Here is a 16,409-nt window from a genome sequence, read left to right as displayed (position 1 = left end):
CGAAGAGTCGAATATATATTGGACTGATTCACAAGTTCCCGAAGAAGAACCGGAAGAAGAATCAGAACCGGAAGAAGAATCAGAACCGGAAGTGGAGGAACCGGAGGAGGAAATAGAACCGGTGGGGGAAATAATAAAACGGTTAAGTAAAAGAAAATCCTCAACCAACCGACTAAGGTTAATTATGGTCAATGGTGTTTCCGCCAAGGAAGCAAAATATTGGGAGGATTACCAATTCTACGATGAATCGGATCCCGACAAGGATTCCGATGATGTTATAGAAATTACCCCAACACAATTTAATAAGGCAAAAGAGAACAATAAGGGAAAGGGCATAAAAATAGAGAAATTTGATTCCAAACCCGATGAACTTTATATGTATCGCCAACACCCGTATTTCTTAAGTTGTGACAATAACCCGGGAACCTCTAAACCACCAGGTTTTTCTAAACCAATGTGGAAAATGACGGCTCGTATTAGGGGAACATCATATATCCCTAGAAACTTGGCAAAATGAACCAAAACCGAAGAAGAAGAAACGAGCGAGTCGGAATAAGATAGTTGTATTCATGTGGTGTAATATATGTAATATAGTGTGCTTATGCTTTATGATATATGTAAAAAATTGCTTGTATTAATAAGTATTTTTTTTATGAATCTAACTCTTGTCTATTTTACAGTATAAAAACACAAAATGGATAGACAACCCAATATTTTAAGAGACCTACCTGGAGACATGATTGATGAAATTTTGTCTAGAGTCGGTCAGAATTCTTCTGCACAACTATTTAAGGCGAGATCAGTTTGTAAGACATTCGAAGAACGTTCTAAGAATGCCTTGGTTTATAAGAGACTTTCGTTTGAAAGATGGAGGATATCACATTGGGAAACCCATAAGTTACGATGTGTTTACATTGACGCATATATTGCGGGGAACCCAAATGCTATTTTATGCAACGGGTTAAGAAATTATTTTGACTCAATGTATCCGAATATAGGACTTCATGATTTAGAAAAAGCGGCTAACATGCAACATAAAGAAGCATGCTATGCTTACGGGTTAGTAATGTTCGTTTCTCACCAAAGTGAGAACAAGAACATCGGGCTACAACTATTAAACAAAACGTTCCCAGAAGTAACGGAGTCGGTAATTGGGGTAAGAAATGAGGTTTTTAGATTGTTACGGGACTGTTGGACATTACATAACCCTCGTCCCTTTGACGACGTTACAACACGCTGTCTTATCAACGGCCATAACGGTTATGTTCCACAAGACCAAGGATGGGAAGTAGTCCTAGTAAAACCAGAATGCATGACTTGTTTCTGGACGTATGAATTACGTGTCTTTATTGCCTTTGCTGAATGACTTGTGTACTAGCTAGAATTATCTTCACAACTATCTTGTATCAAAGTTATTGTGTGCTATATTTCATGCTTTATGTAAAATAAGCGGTATTGTAAGTTTGTAAAATATTGTATAAATGTTTGAACGCGAAATATTATTATAATCAGTTTTTCATATAGAATTGTAGTAGTTGAATTGTATATTAGCTACTAAGTATGAACTTAACGGGTAGGTACTACCCGAATTTAAACTTATAAAACACTAATATGAAGAAAAAGCTTTTATAAATGAGTTCATATTATGCTACGAAATACTATTAACTACTCTTAATATTCTGTATGATTAACTTGTTCCATTTGAATATTTTAAAGGAAATGGCACCGACTACTCGACACACCGTGAATATGAATGAAGAGGAATTCCGTACTTTTCTAGCTTCAAACATAGCCGCAGTACAGGCTGCGCTACATACCAACAATAACCTTGGATCTAGCAGTACAGAAAATCATGTAGGATGCACCTACAAAGAATTCACTGCCTGCAAACCTTTGGAATTTGATGGAACCGAAGGACCGATCGGATTGAAATGGTGGACCGAGAAGGTCGAATCGGTGTTTGCCATAAGTAAGTGTACTGAAGAGGACAAAGTGAAGTACGCTACGCATACCTTCACAGGTTCTGCGTTAACATGGTGGAATACCTATCTAGAGCAAGTGGGACTAGATGATGCGTACGCACTACCGTGGTCAGCATTCAAGCACTTGATGAACGAGAAGTACCGTCCCAGAACCGAGGTCAATAAGCTCAAGAAAGAACTTAGAGGGTTACGAACCCAAGGATTTGATATTACCACGTACGAAAGACGATTCACAGAATTGTGCCTATTGTGTCCGGGAGCGTTCGAAGATGAGGAAGAGAAGATCAACGCGTTTGTGAAAGGATTACCGGAAAGAATCCAAGAAGATATAAGTTCACACGAGCCCGCCTCCATACAACAGGCATGTAGAATGGCTCACAAACTAGTGAACCAGATTGAGGAAAGAATTAAAGAACAGACGGCTGAAGAGGCCAATGTGGAGTAAGTCAAAAGAAAGTGGGAGGAAAACGGTGATAAGAATCACCAATACAACAACAACAGCAATTACAATAATAATCGCAACAATTATCCCAACAATCGCAACATCAATCGCAACTACAACAAACGACCCAACAACAACAACAACAACAATAACAACAACAACAACAACAACTACAACAATCATCCCAACAACAATAAAAACCGCAACAACAACAACAACAATCAGAAGCAGCTATGCCAAAGGTGTGAAAAGTATCACTCGGGGTTCTGCACCAAATTTTGCAACAAGTGTAAAAGAAATGGTCATAGCGCGGCGAAGTGTGAGGTCTACGGACCAGGGGTTAACAGAACGAAAGGAACAAATGGTGTCGAAACGAGTAATGGCGGAGCAAGTAGTGTCGGAGCAAGTTATGCCAATGTAGTTTGTTATAAATGTGGAAAACCAGGCCACATTATTAGAAATTGCCCGAACCAGGAGAACACGAATGGACAAGGCCGCGAAAGAGTTTTCAATATTAATGCGGCAGAGGCACAGGAAGACCCAGAGCTTGTTACGGGTACGTTTCTTATTGAGAATAAATCTGCTTACGTTTTATTTGATTCGGGTGCGGATAGAAGCTATATGAGTAGAGATTTTTGTGCTAAATTAAGTTGTCCATTGACGCCGTTGGATAGTAAATTTTTACTCGAATTAGCAAACGGTAAATTAATTTCTGCAGATAATATATGCCGGAATCGAGAAATTAAACTGGGTAGCGAAATATTTAAGATTGATTTGATACCAGTAGAATTAGGGAGTTTTGATGTAATAGTTGGCATGGACTGGCTGAAGAAGGTGAAAGCAGAGATCGTATGTTTTAAAAATGCAATTCGCATTGTACGAGAAGAAGGAGAACCCTTAATGGTGTACGGAGAAAAGGGCAACACGAAGCTACATCTTATTAGTAATTTAAAGGCACAAAAACTAATAAGAAAAGGTTGCTATGCTGTTCTAGCACACGTCGAGAAAGTACAAACTGAAGAAAAGAGCATCAATGATGTTCCCGTCGCAAAAGAATTTCCCGATGTATTTCTGAAAGAATTACCGGAATTACCCCCACATCGATCCGTTGAATTTCAAATTGATCTTGTACCAGGAGCTGCACCAATAGGTCGTGCTCCTTACAGACTCGCACCCAGCGAGATGAAAGAACTGAAAAGCCAATTACAAGAACTTTTAGAGCGTGGTTTCATTCGACCAAGCACATCATCGTGGGGAGCTCCTGTTTTGTTTGTCAAGAAGAAAGATGGTACATTCAGGTTGTGTATCGACTACCGAGAGTTGAACAAACTTACCATCAAGAACCGCTACCTACTACCGAGAATCGACGACTTATTTGATCAACTACAAGGCCCGTCTGTTTATTCAAAGATTGACTTACGTTCCGGGTATCATCAAATGCGGGTGAAAGAAGATGATATTCCAAAGACTGCTTTCAGAACACGTTACGGTCATTACGAGTTTATGGTCATGCCGTTTGGTTTAACTAATGCACCAGCTGTGTTCATGGACCTTATGAACTGAGTGTGTGGACCATACCTTGACAAGTTTGTCATTGTTTTCATTGATGACATACTTATTTACTCAAAGAATGACCAAGAACACGGTGAACATTTGAGAAAGGTGTTAGAAGTATTGAGGAAGGAAGAATTGTACGCTAAGTTTTCAAAGTGTGCATTTTGGTTGGAAGAAGTTCAATTCCTCGGTCACATAGTGAACAAAGAAGGTATTAAGGTGGATCCGGCAAAGATAGAAACTGTTGAAAAGTGGGAAACCCCAAAAACTCCGAAACACATACGCCAGTTTTTAAGACTAGCTGGTTACTATAGAAGGTTCATCCAAGACTTTTCCAGAATACCAAAACCCTTGACTGCATTAACGCATAAAGGGAAGAAATTTGAATGGAAAGATGAACAAGAGAAAGCGTTTCAGTTATTGAAGAAAAAGCTAACTACGGCACCTATATTGTCATTGCCTGAAGGGAATGATGATTTTGTGATTTATTGTAACGCATCAAAGCAAGGTCTCGGTTGTGTATTAATGCAACGAACGAAGGTGATTGCTTATGCATCTAGACAATTGAAGATTCACGAACAAAATTATACGATGCATGATTTGGAATTAGGTGCGGTTGTTTTTGCATTAAAGACTTGGAGGCACTACTTATATGGGGTCAAAAGTATTATATACACCGACCACAAAAGTCTTCAACACATATTTAATCAGAAACAACTGAATATGAGGCAGCGTAGGTGGATTGAATTGTTTAATGATTACGACTTTGAGATTTGTTACCACCCGGGGAAGGCAAATGTGGTAGCCGACACCTTGAGCAGGAAGGACAGAGAACCCATTCGAGTAAAATCTATGAATATAATGATTCACAATAACCTTACTACTCAAATAAAGGAGGCGCAACAAGGAGTTTTAAAAGAGGGAAATTTAAAGGATGAAATACCTAGAGGATCAGAGAAGCATCTTAATATTCGGGAAGACGGAACCCGGTATAGGGCTGAAAGGATTTGGGTACCAAAATTTGGAGATATGAGAGAAATGGTACTTAGAGAAGCTCATAAAACCAGATACTCAATACATCCTGGAAAGGGGAAGATGTACAAGGATCTCAAGAAAAATTTTTGGTGGCTGGGTATGAAAGCCGATGTTGCTAAATACGTAGGAGAATGTTTGACGTGTTCTAAGGTCAAAGCTGAGCATCAGAAACCATCAGGTCTACTTTAACAACCCGAAATCCCGGAATGGAAATGGGAAAACATTACCATGGATTTCATCACTAAATTGCTAAGGACTGCAAGTGGTTTTGATACTATTTGGGTAATAGTTGATCGTCTCACCAAATCAGCACACTTCCTGCCAATAAGAGAAGATGACAAGATGGAGAAGTTAGCACGACTGTATTTGAAGGAAGTCGTCTCTAGACATGGAATACCAATCTCTATTATCTCTGATAGGGATGGCAGATTTATTTCAAGATTCGGGCAGACATTACAGCAAGCATTGGAAACTCGTCTAGACATGAGTACTGCTTATCATCCACAAACTGATGGGCAGAGCGAAAGGACGATACAAACGCTTGAAGACATGCTACGAGCTTGTGTTATTTATTTTGGAAACAGTTGGGATCGACATCTACCATTAGCAGAATTTTCCTACAACAACAGCTACCATTCAAGCATTGAGATGGTGCCGTTTGAAGCACTTTATGGTAGAAAATGCAGGTCTCCGATTTGTTGGAGTGAAGTGGGGGATAGACAGATTACGGGTCCGGAGATAATACAAGAAACTACCTAGAAAATTATCCAAATTTAACAAAGATTGAAAACCGCCCAGAGTCAACAAAAGAGCTACGCGGACAGTAAAAGAAAAGATATAGAGTTTGAAATTGGAGAAATGGTCATGCTTAAGGTTTCACCTTGGAAAGGCGTTGTTTGATTTGGTAAACGGGGGAAACTAAATCCAAGGTACATTGGACCATTCAAGATTATAGATCGTGTCGGACCAGTAGCTTACCAACTGGAGCTACCTCAACAACTCGCGGCTGTACATAACACTTTCCACGTCTTAAATTTGAAGAAATGTTTTGCTAAAGAAGATCTCACTATTCCGTTGGACGAAATCCAAATCAATGAAAAACTTCAATTCATTGAAGAACCCGTCGAAATAATGGATCATGAGGTTAAGAGACTTAAACAAAACAAGATACCAATTGTTAAGGTTCGATGGAATGCTCGTAGAGGACCCGAGTTCACCTGGGAGCGTGAAGATCAGATGAAGAAGAAATACCCGCATTTATTTCTAGAAGATACGTCAACACCTCCAACTGCTTAAAATTTCGAGACGAAATTTATTTAACGGGTAGGTACTGTAGAGACCCGAACTTTTCCATGTTTATATATATATTAAATGAAATTGTCATTTACATGATTAAGTGTTTCCAACATATTAAGCACTGAAACTTGTTAAGACTTGATTAATTGAAATAGGTTTCATATAGACAATTGACCACCCAAGTTGACCGGTGATTCACGAACGTTAAAACTTGTAAAAACTATACGATGACATATATATGGTTATATATATAGTTAACATGATTTTATTATAAGTATGTATCTCATTAGGTATTTTAACAATGAGTTATATACATAAAAATGAGACTATTAATTTAAGAAACTCGAAAACGATATATATAACGATTATCGTTATAACAACGTCTTACTAGGTACATATGAATCATATTAAGATATTGATACACTTGGTTAATTATGTTAAATGATAAGTAAATATATTATTAAGTGTATTAACAATGAAATACATATGTAAAAATAAGACTACTAACTTAATGATTTCGAAACGAGACATATATGTAACGATTATCGTTGTAACGACATTTAACTGTATATATATCATACTAAGATATATTATATATCATAATATCATGATGATATAACAATTTAACATCTCATTTGTTATAATAAACAATGGGTTAACAACATTCAACAAGATCGTTAACCTAAAGGTTTCAAAACAACATTTACATGTAACGACTAACGATGACTTAACGACTCAGTTAAAATGTATATACATGTAGTGTTTTAATATGTATTCATACACTTTTTAAAGACTTCAAGACACTTATCAAAATACTTCTACTTAACAAAAATGCTTACAATTACATCCTCGTTCAGTTTCATCAACAATTCTACTCGTATGCACCCGTATTCGTACTCGTACAATACACCGCTTTTAGATGTATGTACTATTGGTATATACACTCCAATGATCAGCTCTTAGCAGCCCATGTGAGTCACCTAACACATGTGGGAACCATCATTTGGCAACTAGCATTAAATATCTCATAAAATTACAAAAATATGAGTAATCATTCATGACTTATTTACATGAAAACAAAATTACATATCCTTTATATCTAATCCATACATCAACGACCAAAAACACCTACAAACACTTTAATTCTTCAATTTTCTTCATCTAATTGATCTCTCTCAAGTTCTATCTTCAAGTTCTAAGTGTTCTTCATAAATTCCAAAAGTTCTAGTTTCATAAAATCAAGAATACTTCCAAGATTGCAAGTTTACTTCCAAGTTTTCTAAATCCATTCCAAGTAATCATCCAAGATCAAGAAACCTTTGTTACTTACAGTAGGTTATATTTCTAATACAAGGTAATAATCATATTCAAACTTTAATTCAATTTCTATAACTATAACAATCTTATTTCGAGTGGAAATCTTACATGAAATTGTTTTCGTGTCATGATTCTGCCTCAAGAACTTTCAAGCCATCCAAGGATCCTTTGAAGCTAGATCTATTTTTCTCATTTACAGTAGGTTTATCCAAGGAACTTGAGGTAGTAATGATGTTCATAACATCATTCGATTCATACATATAAAGCTATCTTATTCGAAGGTTTAAACTTGTAATCACTAGAACATAGTTTAGTTAATTCTAAACTTGTTCGCAAATAAAAGTTAATCCTTCTAACTTGACTTTTAAAATCAACTAAACACATGCTCTATATCTATATTATATGCTAACTTAATGATTTAAAACATGGAAACACGAAAAACACCGTAAAACCGGATTTACGCCGTCGTAGTAACACTGCGGGCTGTTTTGGGTTAGTTAATTAAAAACTATGATAAAATTTGAATTAAAAGTTGTTATTTTGGGAAAATGATTTTTATTATGAACATGAAACTATATCCAAAAATTATGGTTAAACTCAAAGTGGAAGTATGTTTTCTAAAATGGTCATCTAGACGTCGTTCTTTCGACTGAAATGACTACCTTTACAAAAATGACTTGTAACTTATTTTTCCGATTATAAACCTATACTTTTTCTATTTAGATTCATAAAATATAGTTCAATATGAAACCATAGAAATTTGATTCACTCAAAACGGATTTAAAATGAAGAAGTTATGGGTAAAACAAGATTGGATAATTTTTCTCATTTTAGCTACGTGAAAATTGGTAACAAATCTATTCCAACCATAACTTAATCAACTTGTATTGTATATTATGTAATCTTGAGATACCATAGACACATATACAATGTTTCGACCTATCATGTCGACACATCTATATATATTTCGGAACAACCATAGACACTCTATATGTGAATGTTGGAGTTAGCTATACAGGGTTGAGGTTGATTCCAAAATATCTATAGTTTGAGTTGTGATCAATACTGAGATACGTATACACTGGGTCATTGATTGATTCAAGATAATATTTATCGATTTATTTCTGTACATCTAACTGTGGACAACTAGTTGTAGGTTACTAACGAGGACAGCTGACTTAATAAACTTAAAACATCAAAATATATTAAAAGTGTTGTAAATATATTTTGAACATACTTTGATATATATGTATATATTGTTATAGGTTCGTGAATCAACCAGTGGCCAAGTCTTACTTCCCGACGAAGTAAAAATCTGTGAAAGTGAGTTATAGTCCCACTTTTAAAATCTAATATTTTTGGGATGAGAATACACGCAGGTTTTATAAATGATTTACAAAATAGACACAAGTACGTGAAACTACATTCTATGGTTGAATTATCAAAATCGAATATGCCCCTTTTTATTAAGTCTGGTAATCTAAGAATTAGGGAACAGACACCCTAATTGACACGAATCCTAAAGATAGATCTATTGGGCCTAACAAACCCCATCCAAAGTACAGGATGCTTTAGTACTTCGAAATTTATATCATATCCGAAGGGTGTCCCGGAATGATCGGGATATTCTTATATATGCATCTTGTTAATGTCGGTTACCAGGTGTTCACCATATGAATGATTTTTATCTCTATGTATGGGATGTGTATTGAAATATGAAATCTTGTGGTCTATTGTTACGATTTGATATATATAGGTTAAACCTATAACTCACCAACATTTTTGTTGACGTTTAAAGAATGTTTATTCTCAGGTGAATACTAAGAGCTTCCGCTGTTGCATACTAAAATAAGGACAAGATTTGGAGTCCATGTTTGTATGATATTGTGTAAAAACTGCATTCAAGAAACTGATTTCGATGTAACATATTTGTATTGTAAACCATTATGTAATGGTCGTGTGTAAACAGGATATTTTAGATTATCATTATTTGATAATCTACGTAAAGCTTTTTAAACCTTTATTTATGAAATAAAGGTTATGGTTTGTTTTAAAAATGAATGCAGTCTTTGAAAAATGTCTCATATAGAGGTCAAAACCTCGCAACAAAATCAATTAATATGGAACGTTTTTAATCAATAAGAACGGGACATTTCAAGAAATGTGATTAAACACCTCACGATCATAACTGAAACCTCAAACCTTTACTAAAATACAGAATCAAGCTGGAATTGATCAATATCGAGAGTTTTAGCCACGGACTCTAAAAATCAACTTGATTCTTCATAATTGATGTTAGAAAGCTGTAATGATGATCGAAACTCTTTCTAATCAACCTAATACACCTTCGCTAAACTTATCACAAGAATCTGAACGTCAGATTATTAGATTCGAATATACCGAATCAGATTCAATATACCGAGAGTGTTCAGATTCTATAATCTTCAATCTCTGGATCGATCTAGTGATGTAATATCACTCCCTGGATGCTCTGATACTAAATGATAGGTCAGATCATGTTGAGATTAGAAGAAAAGACAAGTTAGAATGAGATTCGGTAAGAGTGAAGGAGACTCGGTATGAGAGAGAATCAACAAGATTTACATTCTACAGCTTCTAGAACTCGTTTACAATGCAATGGCTATCTAATTAGGACTACTTAGGTTCCTTATATAGCCCTCTTCTAAGGAACCTTCATTTAAGCATGTTTCACTTTAACACTATACAACTTCGGGGTCCTAACACCTGGAACAGAATGCCGGTGATTGGGCCAACTTGGTCCTCCCGGGCCCAGATGTGCCGGCGGGGCACGCGGCTTTGAAGAGGAGAATTCATGACCTCCCTCAGCTGCGGATGAAGGAGGCTAAAGGTAATCTCCTCGCATCGAAAAAGCTAGTCTTGTTCGTTGTTGTTACCTGTATCGTGCTTGACTTTCTTAATTTTTACAGCTGTTGTCGAGCCTTCTGTTGGTGCTGGGGTAACCGAGACAGAGCCTATAGATTTGGGTGGCGGAGAGGGTGAAAAATTTACCATGGAGAGTTTTGACGACATTCACTTTGATGTCCATGCTGGCGATGATCTCATCCGCGCTTTCTCCCAGCTGTATATTGATTATCCTGCCTGCATGAGTGAGCTGGAGAAGGGGTCCTCGCCGGTCCTTCATCAGGCATTCTCAGCCCTTCCTGTGGATGATGCCAAGGTTGTCCTTGCCCGAACAATCGTGGCACTAAATACTTTCCTGAATGAAAGTTTTGGCCGTGATGAACATGTGGTGACGGGCCAGGAGCGTCAGCTAAAGGCTGCCCAGGATGAGTTGACTCAGATGTCCAAGGCCTTGGAAACTATTGATGACCTGGAGAGCCTGCTGAGGGCTGCTAAGGACGAGCTTGCCCGGGTAACTACTGAGAAAGAGGAGAAGGATAAGGAGTCATCCTCTGCCATCTTAATGAAAGAAGTGGCCACGACGGAGTGTCTGCGGTTGCAGGGTGCCCTGCCTTCTATTTTGAAGAAGGCCATCAACTCCCCTACTGTGAAGGTGCCTTTTGAGGCTTATCTAAATAGTTTTGGGGCTGCTAATTTTACCCAGGCTGTAAGGTTGATGCAAAAGCATCATACCGGTGGGTCCGTTCCTTGCACCAGGATATTGCTAAGAAGGTGAACCGGGCTGCCTTATAGGAGCTCCAGGCTGCTAAGCAGGCCTTGGCAGAGATTTGTTTTGACAGTTTTGAGGATCTTTGTGCCAGCGAGGGTACAACCGTGCAGCAACTCTTAGATTTTAAATTTTAGTTTGTTGTACTGCACGCTGTTTTTTTTTTTTTTTTGATGAAACTTGTAATTGAAGCGTATGTAATTAATGAAATTTTATTTCCAAGTATTTTGTGATGGATTTTCTTCAGTCGAACTAGTTCGTATCTTCATATGTAGGTCTAAACTACATTTGTATTAGTTTTGGTGTGTACACCGTGCAATCACGTGTGTTTATGCCATCTACTCATTGGCCGTTTATCAGTATAAACTTGTACCGACGAGGGCTAGACAATCACCTCTTAAGGAGGTACAGGATAACTAGCGTGGGACTTACGTGGATGCCGGAATCCATCTGTCGCTAACTGATTATTATCATATGGAGTTCGTTTGTAAAGAGCATAATGAACAAGTTATTGTAAATGGTAAAATGTTTTTATTCATTCCAGAAAAGGAAAAACATACATAGATTCTTTATTGAAAAAGAAAAGACATAAATGTCAAGATAACCATGAGTTGAAGTGATCAGGTTCAATCACGGTATCCATCTAAATTTTAGTGTAGCATCTAGCCACTTTTGTTTCCCTTAGCCGGTGTTCCATCTCGGTTGGAGCTTTCATAACTTTCTGGCCTGGAACGTTTAAGTGCCGGATTAAGGTGTTCAGTTGTTCCATGGGTATTGATAAATTGTTCTTCCCATCCCGGCTGATAGTGCCAGCCATCACTTTCTTTGTCAATCTTGTAAGAGTTAGTCAGGCTCTTTTTGTTGGACATCGCTGATGGAGGGAAGTAACTTAGCCGTTTAAGCACTGACACATGTTTTTCTTCCAAGATGTGTGGTGTCTTCTTTGCTGTGGTGCTTTGTGTGACTTGGGTATTAATTTTTACCGGGAAGGGCTGTCGGGTGGATTCGACCGTAGCCACGCCTTTTCGGGTTGGAAATTTAAGCAAACCGTGAGCGGTGGAGGTTATGGCATTAAACTTTCTGAAGAAGTTTCTTCCCAAGATCATATTTGTGGCGGTAACAGATTTGACAACGTAAAAGTCAATGACCTCAGTACGGAGGTAGGGCTGGGTGCCTACCGTGACTGTTGCCTTGAGTTTTCCTATGGGTTCTTCAGTAGAGCCCGTGAATCCAGAGATGACGGCATTAGACTGTCTCATTTTCCTACCGACACATTTTGGGAGTTGGGAGAGGCAATGGGCATACAAGACATCAACCTCACTCCTCGGACTTGAAAGCCGTCTATCAAGCCATCAATCACCACAGGATCTTCCCGAGCGTAACGTGCCGGTAGCCTCGGGATTGCTATTGCGGCGTCTCTCCAGGGGTTAAGCTCATCTTTTTCAATACTGATCATGTTAATTACAACCTTGTCTTTTACTTTCTCACGCTTCTTGTTGTCTTCCTTCTGCCAGCTGAATGTCTTGTTTGGATCAGCTTTTTTGAATTTTCTACCTTGTAACAAGTGATTGAGTTCACCAGCCTTTATTTTTGTAATTATCTCTCGTATTAATGCTTTACATTCGTCGGTTTCATGACCATTATCCTGGTGGAACTCACAGTACTTGTCGGACTTTTGACCTTCCTGTTTTTCTAATGGTGCCGAACGAGTGAATTTGTCCTTCACAGGCTCCGTTAGCAGTATCTCCCTTGGAGTTTTGGTCAAGCTGTCAAGTAAAGATCCTTTATAGTATGGTCTACGATTCCTCTTTTCGTGCCTGTGACCGTCATGGCTTTTACAGTGACTGTTATGACTTCTGTGGTGATTGTCACTGCGTCGACTTTCATCATGACGGTGTCTGTTATCGCTTCTTCTTTAATTGTCTTACTTCTTCTCGTCTCGGTGGTATCCGGCTTGCTCTCTCGCCCAGAATGCTGATATTGCCTTGCTACTGTCATAGCATCCGCGAATGTACTCGGGATGTTCCATCGGAGTTCGGAAACAAGAGACGGGTGTGCTTCTTTGTCTAGGCAAGTTATGAACTCGGAAATCTGTTGTGTTTCCGGGAGCCCTGGGATTTTTTGACACTCTAGCATGTACCTTGTGATGAAACTTTCAATTTTCTCTCCTCGGTACATTGGTATCTCATGGGCATACAAGTGTGTAAATGTGTGCCGGCGGAGATTTTGGTATTGCATGAGAAATTTCTCCCGTAAGTCTGCGAAGCATGTGATACCATTTGGTGGAAATTTAGCGAACCACTCTCTAGTAGCAGACCGTAGGACAGTCGGAAAGAGATGACATGCAACCTCATCACTCTAATGTTGGGTTTTAATGGCACATTCAAAAATTTGCAGGAAATCATCCGGGTCAGTGGTGCCACTGTACACACCCAAAGTGACCGGTATGACGATGTTGTCGGGCAGAATGCAGCCGGCGATTATTTCATAAAACTTCTGGCTAGTAGCCGACATCTCAACCGGCTACTTTGCTTTGTTGCCGGTGATTAAAGCAAACAGATTCTCGAGTGCAGTGCCCTGGACGACAGGTTGTGACAGAGAATGCTTGTATGCTGGCGGTGCAGCCTACACGAGGAGCTCCGAGAGCCATGCATTGGTGGCGGCCTTGGCATCTCCGTCATCCCCTGAACCGATGTGTGGCAGAGGGTTAGCCTTCAGAATATCAGAGTTTTGTTGTTGTTGCCTTTCCGCGATATTCGTGATATCGCCTAACATGGTCTTCAATTTCTCGATTACTTGTTTTTCAACGTCAGCTGAGATCATCTTGGTGATCATTTCGGCATCATCATGAGATGATCCGATCCCACTCGAACCACCTATTTTGAAATCAGAAATGCCCGTGTTCAATCTTTTCCCACCAGCTGGTGACTTCTTCCTTGTATCTTCATCACCATTGGAAACATTCATTTCGTCATCTGAAGTATCGTCGGAATGAATGTCAGCGATGGATTGTTTCTGTGGTTGTGGGGGTTCCACCGTTGGTGAACTTGCTGTGTTCAAAGTGTGTGGAACGACATCGAACATTCCTTTTTTGTTTGCCATTTCACTGCCCGGTTTTGCTGTATTGTTCGTACCTTTAGGTGGCGCCATTTGATCAAACCAAAATCGTTTGGTTTAATAGATTTCGGGTTTGAGTGTTTGATTTAGAAAAAAGAGTGGATCGAATGTTTTAACTCCAATAATTGTGCGAACCCCGATTTGGAATCTGGATTCCAAGGGCGTAAAACAATCAATTAGATTAACCTTATTCAATTAAAATCGAATAAGTTAACATCTTAAGGTGAGGATTAATTTCGATAATGAACGAAGTATTGATCGGAATTGTATTAACGACTGGAGAGATGCTACTGTAATTAATTTGGATATAGTAACATTAATGAGTCGAGTGTTGTGGAATAAATAATCTTGTTTACATATTTATAGATGTTATGAGGGGATGGTGATGTGACACATGTCCCTTTCATGGTGGTAACGAACTTTGCTAATCCCGAGGGGTGACGTGGCACCTGTCATTTCATGGGAATAATCAAGCAGATCCTAACAAACTTTCCTAGATTCGTGGGCTGACGTGGCATGCAACTTGTTTGTATGTTTGTTCCAGGATCAAGTACTCATTTCGGGACAGTGCACTCATTCCTGGATGAAGTGTCTGCTTCGGGGCATCGTACTTGCTCCGGGACAGGTGCTTGTCCCGGGACGTTATCCTTGTACCGGGTCAGAATACTAAGTCGCGGAGTTGTGGTAGGTCCGCCAGTGTGGTGGCCCTGACTAGGTCATTACGGGTGAATACCTTGATTAGTCGAGAGGGGTCTTGCTTCGTATTTATGTAGTGACCCGAACTTTTCCATGTTTATATTATATGATAGCTATATTTACATGATTAAATATTTCCAACATATTAAGCAATCAAACTTGTTAAGACTTGATTGATTGAAATGTGTTAATATAGATGATAGTGCTCTAAATGAACATATATTTAGGTGCAATATCGTTCCAATATGTAATATTTTTAGTTGTAATTATTCTATTTTTAAGTTGTAATCTTTTAAATAAATAAACGCGATGACGAAGCACGAAGATTAAAGAATTGAAGAAAAAGTGCCACTAAAACTGGAAAAGGGTCCTTAAAGACATAGTGCACTCAAAAGCGCCCTAAAAAGTGAGTTAAAAGACTTGCGCAGATTTTGGGAGTTAAGGAAAATAATTTTTTGTGCAAATTACAAATCGCGAAACGCAAAGTACAAGATATCTACGCGTACGAAAGGACGTTCGAAAATTCGGAACCGAGACATAAATCGGGCGTAAACGTACGAGATAAAAGAACTAAAATTACAAGTCAACTATGCACAAGAATATAATATAATATATATAATTAATATAAATTATATATATATATATATATATATATATATATATATATATATATATATATATATATATATATATATATATATATATTAAAAAATTACGTCGTCAAAGAAGAAAACAAAAGATGTTAGCTATCACAGGCGGCCATGCGATCGCATGGCCAGGAAGCACTAATTCCATGCGATCGCATGGCTAAGGAAAGTTGGCCAGCTCTATATTATATTATCTCTCCCTCTTTAATTTATATTTATTTATAATATGAAGTTTGAGTTAAGATTAATAATAATTGGGTTATTGTAAGATATGTTTTACGGGTTTTAAAGTCGGAGTTCTGTCCGTGTAACGCTACACGATTAATCACTGTAAGCTATGTTCTTCCTTTTTAAATTAATGTCTCGTAACTAAGTAATTATTATGCTTATTTGAGCCGAAGTAATTGTGATGTTGGGCTAAATATTAAGATGGGGTTATTGAATTTTGTACCATAATTAGGGGTTGGACAAAAGACCGACACTTGTGGACATTGGACTATTGACTATTAATAGATAGGGGGTATTGTCTAATCGAATAACAACTCATTGGAATCTGTCGAACCTATCTTCAAATTAGTTTATCTAATAATTATTAAAATGATTATATATGTTATATTTTTGTGACGTTTATACGACATCGTTTATGATCATTTCATTAATTATTCGGGTTGGGT

Source organism: Rutidosis leptorrhynchoides, chromosome 4 (assembly GCF_046630445.1).
Source record: "Rutidosis leptorrhynchoides isolate AG116_Rl617_1_P2 chromosome 4, CSIRO_AGI_Rlap_v1, whole genome shotgun sequence".
Classification (NCBI taxonomy): Eukaryota; Viridiplantae; Streptophyta; class Magnoliopsida; order Asterales; family Asteraceae; genus Rutidosis; species Rutidosis leptorrhynchoides.
Note: the sequence above shows the minus strand (reverse complement) of the source record.